The 11,471-nt window shown below is 38.3% G+C and overlaps 1 long non-coding RNA gene across 2 annotated transcripts in view; it reads left to right on the top strand.

Annotated features, from left to right (window-relative positions):
• The first annotated feature begins 3,564 nt into the window (after positions 1–3,564).
• LOC138174296 (uncharacterized) overlaps positions 3,565–11,471 on the top strand; it is a 40,969-nt gene continuing 33,062 nt past the window's right edge. The window contains exons 1-4 of one of the 2 annotated variants that reach the window (XR_011171669.1): positions 3,565–3,705; positions 3,800–3,911; positions 7,526–7,595; positions 8,077–8,152. This is a non-coding gene — a long non-coding RNA (uncharacterized lncRNA). Of the gene's footprint in view, positions 3,706–3,785; positions 3,912–7,525; positions 7,596–8,076; positions 8,153–11,471 lie in introns of those variants that run through there. The other variant, XR_011171668.1, reaches the window with a different exon arrangement.

The following is an 11,471-nucleotide window of genomic DNA, read 5'->3' as shown; positions in this document are numbered from 1 at the left end:
ATTGCTTTGCATATGTAACCTTATTCCATTTGTACAAGAATCGTTTGAGGTTACTCACTGTTTTATTCCTTACTATTTGTTTGTTACTATTGTTACTCATGTTTTAAGGATGGGGAAACTTGAAGAGACTTACCAAGAGTCAATTACACAGCCAGTAAGGATTCATTAAGCACCTACTGTGTGCCTAACATGGTGCTGGGTGTTGGGAATCAAATCTCAAAGTGAGACTAGAGGGAATACATATAGAAGAGTGGGGGCCAAGGAGGGAAGTTTTGGTCTAAGCAATCACATGACTCATGAATTGAGCCTTAGGGCAGAAGATTGCCATACCTTTCAAATTGCATTGATAATATTGATTTTGGTTACTATTCACAGCATAACTAAGAAATGGAACCAGTTGACTCCAGGGGATAGAGTGAGGCCAGTGACTTTGCATAGCCCTACCTCACTTAAATACAATTCACTTGAAAGTCAAAACATCACCTTCCTCCTTGTCATTGGTGCTCTTTGAGAATGAATGACAAACACCAAGAAGTCTATAAGAGAATCACAGGGTCATAGATTTTAGAGCTGGATCATACCATAGCAGATATCAAGGCCAACTCCCTCATCCCTCCTTTAGTCTGACAGATGAGGAAACTGAGTCATAGAGAAGTTATGTGATTTGATCAGGGTTACAAAACTGCTAAGTATTGGAGGTAAAATTTGAGCCCAGGTCTTCCTGACTCCAATTCAGGGCCCTCTTTACTGTATGGCAGTGTTGAATGATCTGTAAAGCCTGGACCAGGACTGGATGGTTAGATGTAAAAGATTTAGAAGTTTTTGCTTGCTCTTCCAGCAATAAGAGGAGCTTAGCCTTGAGACAGAGTCCCAAAGGTACATGGATTTGATGCAACTCATAAATGTCTAAGGTGGGAATCCAACACACATCTTCATGAGTAAGTTCAATATCTCATAGATAACCACCTAAATTTTGGGAAAAAATCATTTTTGCTATCTCTTCTCTAATACCTTGTACAAAAGTATGCACCCAGTAACATTTAACATGTTTCAATTATTAAAAAATGACGCACCTACTAAGTACAAGGCCTAGTGCTAGGTGCTGGGAACACAAGTGATAGACATAGCCAGTGATTTCATTGATCTAGGGAACCCAGGCAAGGAAGTGCCCTCTAATAATGCAGGTTTGCACCTTCTTGAAAATTTGTAGTCTTAAAGATTTGTCTAGAATAGGGTTATCAAGCATATGTGGTCTGTAGGGAGCATGCAGCCCACAGTACTCACAAGCAGGGCCCAAACCAGATTAAAACGTAGTTCCTCTCTGATTTTAATATTCATAAAAATTAAATCTAGAAATATCAACGTTTTCATAGTTAATATGTGGCCTGCAAGTATCTTTATGTACATTTTGGACCCCATTTCTATTTGGATTCGGCCCCACTTGGCTAGAGATTGAGAAGTCTTGCCTAGGTTACATGGCCATTATATGTCAGGGGTGATGATACAAAAAGATCCTTGTCTTCAAACTGCTTGCTGTCTTCTAAAAGAGAATAAATTTTGGTAAGTAAGCACCAGGTAATTTGAGGAGATAGGTAACAACAGTAGTTAGAGGACCATTAAAAAATAAATAACAACAACCTTCATACAGGACATAACCCTGCATAAATGCTTATGTATAAAATTTTCTATGTACATGTTACCATAAACAGCACTGTGTATAGTGTTTAGCACATGGTATACATATAAAATATTATAAAAGCATTATTATTAAAGTAGGGATCTATATTCAGATGGGAAAACTGAGGCTGAGAGAGGTCAAGTCACTTGACCAGGATCACATAGTTAGTGAGTGTACTAGAAGGGCTCTCGGGGTCCTTACTAGCTCTAATCAACATCTGCCCCTAAGATTCTTGTGCTGGAAGTGAAGAATTTGTAAGAAAGAGAACCCATTGGGTTGTTGCATGTCTTACATTTTAGAAGGGAAATTTAGGGACACACACAAGACTGAATTTTTATGATTTTGAAGTTTCCTACACAGATTATAGGCAGGGCAATATGGAGGTGTTAAGGAGGTAATTAACACCTTTACTACTCTAATAGGTTGGGAGAGCTGCAGAGCCAGGAGATGTGAAAAGGTCCTGGGGTAGCCCTAGAAGTTGGAGAAAGGTGATAATGGCTTGTCTACCTGTAAGAAACCTCAAAAAAGTAGAGCTGATAACAGTTAAGCAGCAAATAGGTATTTTATTAGCATTTACGATTTGTATTTATTTTATTTTTAAAAACTTTTTATTGGTATCTTTTGTTTTTGAATCATCTACAATTCTCATTATATTTCTCTTCCTTTCTTCCTCCAACTCTCTCCTTCAGAGGTATCCCTTATAATAAAGAATAAAAAAAGGAAAAAAATGATTTGACAGAATTAACCAGCATATCAAAATATCTGACATTATATGCAACTTTCCATATCCATAGTCCTCAATCTCTGAAAAGAAGCAGGAAGAGGTGCCTTTTATCTCTCTTCTTTGGGACCAAAATTGCTAATCATAATTTTTCAGGATTTAATTTTATTTTTTAGTGATTTTTTGGCTGCTTTGGCCTATCCCAAGTATAGGGGCTCCTCAGAGGCCCAATATCCCTGTAATGATAAGCATGGAGACTTAGAACTTCTTTGTTTCCAAACTAGTCTTTTAGCATCCTGGTACCTCCCATTGCCTCCTGAAATCTTACTATATTAATGCTGAACTTAGCTCAGACACCTAATCAGTCCATTGTGGCTCAGAATTCCCAAACTCAAAAGATCTTCAGTCTCCTTGATAGTGGGATTATAGGCATGCACCACCACATTTGGCTCAATTTCATTGTATTGTTTTTCTTTCCATTTTTTTTCATTGTCATAGTCATTGTATATGTTTTCTTTTCTCTTCTGGATCTAATTATTTCATTTTATATAATTTTTTAAATATAAATTCTGGTATGTCTTTCTGTACTTCTCTATCTTCATTGTTTCTTATAGCACAAGAGTATTCTGTTTTGTTCTTGTGCCATAATTAGCACTTCCTCATTTGTTGGGCATCCAATTTGTTTACAGATCTCTGCTGCTACAAAAAAGTCCTGCTATATGTATTTTTGGTGCATTTGAGCCTTTTTGTCATCACTGAGTTTTCCTTTGTCTTCCATTAGATTTATCATTGTTCAGGCTATTTTTCCAACTGATCACAACACTGTGCACTCATGAATCCACATCCAGAGAGAATCCCATTTCATTGGCTAAATTGCTTGTATTTTTTATTATTATTATTTTAGTATTATTAAAATCTTTATAGTGATTGAATGAGATCTTGACCCTGCCCCCCCAAGCTTTTTTGTAAGTACTCAGGAGGTTGCAAAGCAAGATAGACAGAAATGGTGTTGAGAAATTCATTAAAATAGGTTACACGTTCCAACTGCTAGGTAAAAGATTTTCTCATGAGAGGTAGTCTCTTAGTTGCAGAAAATGTGCTGACCTATATCAGTAAAAGAATTTTTTTTTTCATCTGGGAGTTTTGTATACAAATGAAACCATAGGTCTGGTCCTTATTCCTATCTCTATTCTAATATATTTCAGGTATTATGCAAGGAATACAAAGATTAAAAAAATAGTCTACATGCAACTCTGAGGGGAGACAACATATATGCATAAAAAACACACACACAAAATAAATGCAGGTAATTTGTTAGTGAAGGACCTATCTTCTGGGGGTGGGGCAGGAAAGGCTTCCTTTAGGAGTGATATTTGAGCTGAGTTCCATGTTCCCCACAGTGCCTTCTGGATCTAGATCTGTGATTCAACCATCTCAATGTGGCAGGAGCAGAATGGTAAAGTAGATAGAGTCCTGCATTTGGCATCAGGAAAACCTGAGATCAAGTCCCAGGTAAGCCATTTATAATCTGGGTGACCTTAAACAAATTACTTCATCCTTCTGGATTTCAGATTCCTCATTTGTCCCATGTTGAGACTGCTCTGAGAGTTCCAACTCTTAAATCTGTGATTTCTGGGTCTTACTGTGAGAAAAGGGACAGCACAACATAGTAGACAGAATGCTGTACAGGAAGTCTTGAGTCCAAATCCTACCTCTGAAACTAATATGTGACCTTGGCCTTCAGGTTCCTTATCTGTAAAATGGGGATATTTGACTTAATAGTCCCTATCTCACAGGGTTGCCACATGGGTTAAGGGATTAAAATTACCAAAAAAGGGCTTTGAAAGCTATTGAACATCATATAAAGTCAGATAGTATTGAGTTGGGGTTTTGAATGACTCTAAACAGTTGCTATGCATTGATTGTAGCATATGCATGCTTTCATCATTCCTGCGTGACTTAACTTATTTTTCCAAGGTCTAATTGTACTTGGCCATTATTGTAGCTGGAGAGAGAAACAGACTTTTCCTGGCCTGGAATCTAAACACAGGATTGAAACAGCCCAATGAAATAGGAAGGCATCAATCATCTGAGTGTTTGTCTATTCAACATCATACATCTGGAAACATCTGGGCAGTTGATGTCATACTACATGACAGTCTGGATTTTTCACTTGAATGAAGGAACAAAACATTTATTAAATGCTTAATAATAAAATGGTAATAACAACAATAATAAATTGCAATTTAATAATATATAATTAATATATAACATAGGACTTATATATAATACGTAGTTAATAATAATAACAATGTAAAAGTCGATTGTAATGTTTTTTTCTTTAATACCATTTCTACTGATAAAATAATCTTGATTTTTGATGTTGAACCATGACAGTTCCAAGACTTTGGCAACCAGGATTTTTTTTACTTTGTCTTTGGTGGCTCTGGCTGCAGGGCTTGCAGGAGCTGTCTTCAGGGTGCATCTCTACAAGGGTAGATACCCCAGATCACTCAGGGCATTGTCCTGGAATCATTGCCATTCCCAAGGTTCCTGGGTTCAGAAGCTTGGGCTTTCTCCATGAAGATCTGCTTTCATTCAAAGGCATGGATAGGAAGTCAGAAGACCTGTGTAACAAAATCCCACCTCTTTTGCATATGGGCTATGTAACGGAATAAGCCATTCAATTTTTTCTCTCTCAGCTTTAACTTCACTGTCTGTCAAAAAAAAAATTGTGTTGGACTAGACAGAATCTAGTCTTTTCTTGTTCTAACATTGTATGATTATAAGCCTCTGAGATACTGGTCAAGTCACTTCACATTCTTGGGACCGTTTCCTGACCTGTGAAACAAGGGGACTCTGCTAATAGATCTTTTAAGCATCTTCAGGACTTGGCATTCTACAAGTCACTGCATGCATCCTAGTATGGTATAGACATCCTGACTGGTGCACACAGGCAATGGCATTGAAAGCTCAGAAAGAGCCCATAGTACCAGTGAAAAAGTAATTTCAAATATACTTTGATATTTCCATCATGATCTTTGACTTGGCCTCATCTCTTTCAGGGATGTTATTATGGCAATGCCTCTGGAAGGGGGAACATTTACTGAAACACCTCAGATATACACATAAACACATATATGTGTTTATATACACACATGTGTGTATACATATGCATGGACATGCATGTGCAAATGTATATATATGCATTGTGCATATATGTGCATATATAGACACCGATATATATCTGTGTGTCTATATATACATATATATCTGTGTGTGTGTGTGTATACTACTGCTTGAGGAGAGAGCATGGAAAGTACAACTGGGTTATCCCTTGTTGTATTTTATTGCAAAATATGTGACTTCAGAGGCATAAATAGTACAGAATGACTGGACCAGGGGTGGGGAACCTGCAGTCTCAAGGCCACATGTGGCCTTCTAGGTCCTGGGTGTGGCCTTTCGACTGCATCTAAGTTTTACAGAACAAATCCTTTTATTAAGGGGATTTGTTCGTGAAGTTTGGATTCGGTCAAAAGGCTATCCTTGAGGACCTAGAGAGCCGCATGTGTCCTCAAGGCTGCAGGTTCCCCACTCCTGGACTAGACCTTTGACCCAGAGCACCAACATTTGTAAGGAACATACAACACTTGCAGCTATTCTGCAATGAGTTCTGAGTAACAAAGAATAGTAAGTAAGAATAAGAGGTTTCCAGTTAGCATTCACAAGTCTTCTTCTCCAGTCCCATACTGGCCACTGGTGTGCCATGCCAGCAGGATCTCCTCATAATATTCAAGTCTCCACCCATGAGGGTGGTCTCTTCCCTCTTCTCAGCTTTCAAGACCACTCTTTCTTACCCCAAACCCCAGACTCCAGAATTGTTATGCCAACAGCGTAGTTACACACCTATTTATAGCTCCATTTCCATGAACAGAGATTCTCTGTCCATGGTTTCAACTCCTCTGCTGAGCAGTAACTCTCATGTGCACTTACCAGTCTCCCCCTGGTACTCTCCAGAGTCTGGACTGATAAGGAGAAACAAGGTGATCTCTTCTTATTTGTTTCTCAATTTCACATTGAGCTCTTTGGACTGACCAAGGCCCTGCTTGTGAGGCATGTAGCCTAGGACTCTAGGACCTTGGCAAAACATGTTTTAAGGAAGTGATGGACTTTGTAATATGGTCATCTGTGGAATCTTTGGAATTGCTGGCCTTGAACCTCAATTCTTCTGAATTTTTTTCACATTGCCTCTCCCAAATGAGAGTAGAAACTGCCTTGCTTTTTCTACTTATACACACAGCACTTAGAAGAGTGCTTTGCCCATAATGAATATTTAATAAATGCTTTTTCATCCATTCATGCATGTATTCATTCAATGCATGTCAATCACCTAGGAACTGGAGTTAGAAGACCTCAATTTAAACCTATTTATTCTACTACCTGTTTACTGTATGTGTGACTTTGGGTCAATCCATTTGACTCTTGGCACTACAGTTTCCTCATCTATAAAATAAAGGGATTGGTCTTGTTGGCCTCTGAAGTCTCTTTGTACTCTGGTTGATGATCTGATGCTGAATGGGACCTTTTGGAGAATATGTAGAGGATATTTCCAAACATGTAGAAACTCAAGAGATAAACTTTATCTTTACATGTTTATTTTATTGTTGGGACTTCAGGGCAGGATTTTCCTGACTTGAAATAAAGGGTTTTGTCAAACACAGCAACATTTCCTTAAATTGCAAGGTATGATGGACTATTTGTACAAGCAAGTATTTATGGGATGGAAGGTCTATAAAGTACTTAACACATTTAATCTCATTTCGTCTCCATAAGAATCCTATAAGGTAGATCCTAAAGCAGAATTGTGCTGCTTTGGGACCAAATTATATTAAAATGTGATTAGGAGAGGATTAGCAAAATAAATGAAGATACAATCCAACATAGATAATGTTAATTTGTGATTTTCAAAGTCAATATGCCACCTTCATGGATCCTCTCTATTTAAGTTTGACAATATGTCCTATGGGCCAGTTAGGTGACAGTTTAAATCTGGTTTCTGACACCCAATAGTTGTGTGACCCTGGGTAAGTAAATAAATGCTAGCTGTGATCATCCCCTTTTTACAGATGAGGAAATGGAAAGGATGAAAGAGAAAACCCTTTAAGTTACTGCCACGAATTCGGTTCCTAGGGACTGGTGAGTATAATTTTCAGTTTGTCTTTGCCACCCTTGCAATACTAGCTATGATAATCCCCATTTTGCAGATGAGTAAATGAAGGTTCAGAAAGGTTAAGTGGTTTAGCCTTGGTCTTACATCTAATAAGGGGGAGAGGTGGGACTAGAATCCAGATCTCCCTTGATGCAGAGTCTGATGCATTTTGCTCTATCACAGAGCAAGACTAGGGAGCGGGGCAGGTGATGGTGGCTTGACTCATGCAAAATTGATTGAACAAGCTTGGTTATGTTGGTGCTTCTGGCCTCCTTGATCACTACTAACTTCAGTTTAAAACCAGCAAAGAAGTGAAGCAAGGACTAGCAGAAACTCTAAGAAGTGACATCTATAAATGAGGAAGAGAAGAATTATCAGCTAGAAGCTTACCTTGAACCTCCTTCCCCTTTAGTGTGGGGGCAGGTGCGTTTGCATTTGCAAAGTGTATATTCATGTATTTCTTCCCAGGACGTCATTCGTCAATGTTCGTTGAAAGAACAAATTCACTATGATCACCCCGTGCCATCAAGAGGAACTCAGTAGAGTGAGTGGCTCCTTGATGGATAGCGTCTTGGGTTTACAGTTGGGATCCTTTGGGTTTTAAAGCTGTCCCTAATTAGCATTTTCGAGATCTGTGACTCTGTATAGGTGAACTGCACTACTAGGCACCTCTGAAGGCTTCTCTGCAGGTGTAGACAGGTCTTGATCTACCTTGGTGGAGGGAATTCACACACCTGGAGTTCTTCACACTGCCAATATTTGGTGAAGAGAAGGAAGGAAACAAGCATTTATTAAACACCTGCTATACACTAAATACTGTGCTAAGCAATTTACAAGTATTATCTCATTAGATCCTTATAGCAACCTTGAGAGGTAGGATACAATTATTAATCTAGAGTTGGGCAAACAGGCAGACAGAGGTTAAGTGACTTGCCCAGGGTCACACAGTTAGTAAGTATTTGAGACTGACAGATCTTCCTGACTCCAGTCGTAATGCTCTATTCCCTGCACCACCTCTAGAAAGAGAAGAAAAAAATGCCAAACATTAAAAAAATATATTTCCATTAAAAAAGGATTTTGAAAAAGTTTTGAAGTTTTAAGGGGTAAATTTCAGCATTGTGGATATTCTCTCATGTGGAACTCCTTCTGCAAAGATGCTGGATCAATGAGGTGTTACTGTAATAAGAAACTGTCAGAATCTCCATATTATTTATTACTCACTTGCATGTGCATGAAGTGCCTGGTGCTTTACATAATTATGCTAAAAAGCCATATTCCACAGAGGTGACAGTTTGAAATAAAGACCCCTGGTGAAGACACTGTAGGCTTTAGAAATCATCAAATTTAGGGAGAGGGGGAAAAGGAATTTGTGAATGCTCATTGACATATACATTCACACATTTGTACATATGTGCCTACATACTCCCATGCACAACACAATGCATACATACAAGATATATACACACATTTCACTCATGCACATGTATAGATATATTGTAACACAACACACATCACACATATAAACATATAATTTGGCATCACATTCATGCACAAAGAAACATGTACACACACATGCACAATTGAACAATTAAGAAAACTGAGATCCAAGGTCACACCCGTTGACTGGTCTATGTAGAACAAACACCTAATCCATAGGGGCAAAACTTGTTCGTAGCACGGATGGTTCCGTTTTTGTCTTTGTGCCCACCTCTAGCTTAGTGCCGGAGGGTTCATAGTAGATACTTAACAACTCCTGGGTAAATAAAATTGAACTGAAAGGCAAGAAGACCAGTAGTGAGAGGGGATGGAGAAGGGTTTAGGCAAAAATATCATTTATTCATTCCTTCATTGAGCATTTACTATGGGCAAAGCTCTATGCCAGGCTTCATAGAAAGAAAACAGAGAAGAGTAACACATGATACCTGCCTTCAGGGAGCCTCCCTAGGGGCGCATGGTGTAGTGAAAAGAGTGCTGCCTTTGGTATGGGAGGACCAGGTTATTTTCTTTTCATTTTTCAAATGCTTTATTAACTTCTGATTTACATCATTCATTTCCGCCACATTTTGAGTTCCAAATTTTCTCCCCGATTTTCCCCTACCCACCGCCCCAAAATAGCAGTCCCACAGGATATCCCCTCCTCCAATCTGCTCTCTCCCATATCTTCTCCCATCCCCCCTTTGACTTTTCCAGTAGGGCATGGTGGATCTCTATGCCCCAATGCCTGTATATCTTATTTTCCAATTATATATAAATATATAAAATAGTATTAATAATAGTATATATATATATGTAAACATTTGATTTTAAAACTTTGAATTTCAGATTTATTCCCTTCCTCCCTTGTCACCCACCCTTACTGGGAAGATAAGCAATTCGGTACAGGTTGTACGTGTGTAACTAATACAAAACATTAACGTAGTAGATATATTGTAAAAGACTGACTATATTTCCCTTCCTCCTATCCCACCTCCCACTTGTTCTATTCTCTACTTTGATCCTGTCCCTTTTAAAAGTGGGTTCTTCCAACTTCCCTCCCCCTCAGCCTGCCCTCCTTTCCATCATCCCCCCTCTCATCCCCTTCCCCCCCACTCTCCTGTAGGATGAGATACCCTATTTAGTTTGTATTTCATTCCCTCCCTGAGCCAAATTCAATGAGAATAAGGTTGACCCATACCCTTTTGCCTTCCTATTCTTCCTCTCCATTGTAATCATTTTCCCTTGCCTCTGCCAATTGGAGATAGTTTACCCCATTCTATCTCTCCCCATCTCCTCTCATTATATTCCTCTCTCACCTCTTAATTTCACCTTTTAAGTACCATCCCTTACTATTAAATTGGTCCTGTGCCCTCTATCTATTTATACCTTTAAACATATATACACACATTCACGTATCCATTCGCCCGTATACCCTCTGATATGGACATTATATATATATGTATATACATATATATGTATATATATATATATATATTCCCTTCAACTATTTTCATACTGAGAAAAGTTTCATTAGTTGAAATTATCTTTTTTCCATGTAGTAATGTTAATAGTTCAACTTTGATAAGTTCCTTATGAATTCTTTTCCCTGTTTACCTTCTCATGCTTCTCTTGCTTCTTGTATCTGAATGTCAAATTTTCTATTCAACTCTGGATTTTTCATCAAGAATGCTTGAAAGTCCTCCATTCCCCTGAATGACCATATTTTCCCCTGAAACATGATACTCAGTTTGGCTGGGTAGGTTATTCTTGGTTTTAATCCCAGCTCCTTTGCCCTCTGGAATATCATATTCCAAGCCCTTCGATCACTCAGTGTAAAAACTGCCAGATCCTGGATTATCCTGATTGTGTTTCCATAATATTCAATTTTTTTTTCTTCCTGGCTGCTTGTAATATTCTCTCCTTCATTTGGGAATTTTGGAACCTGGCTATAATATTCCTAGGAGTTTTCTTTTTGGGATCTTTTTCAGGAGGTGATCAGTGGATTCTTTCAACCTCTATTTTGCCCTCTGGTTCTAAAATATCAGGGCAGTTTTCCTTGAGAATTTCTTGGAGGATGATTTCTAGGTTCTTTCTTTGATCATAGATTTCAGGTAGTCCAATAATTTTTAAATTATCTTTCCTGGATCTATTTTCCAGGTCAGTGGTTTTTCCCATGAGATATTTCACATTGCCTTCTATTCTTTCATTTGTTTGGATCTGTTTAACAGCATCTTGATTTCTCATAAAGCCAATAAAGCCATTACCTTCCATTTGCTCCAGTCTAATTCTGAAGGAATGATTCTCCTCAGGGAGCTTTTGAGATTCTTTTTCCATCTGGCAAATTCGGCTTTTTAAGGCATTCTTCTACTCATTGCCTTTTTGAGCCT

The sequence above is a fragment of the Petaurus breviceps genome, unplaced genomic scaffold (assembly GCF_028583685.1).
Source record: "Petaurus breviceps papuanus isolate PSGF00001 unplaced genomic scaffold, PetGlider_PUasm1.0 688, whole genome shotgun sequence".
Lineage (NCBI taxonomy): Eukaryota > Metazoa > Chordata > Mammalia > Diprotodontia > Petauridae > Petaurus > Petaurus breviceps.
Note: the sequence above shows the minus strand (reverse complement) of the source record. Positions and strands in the feature narration are given on the sequence as shown.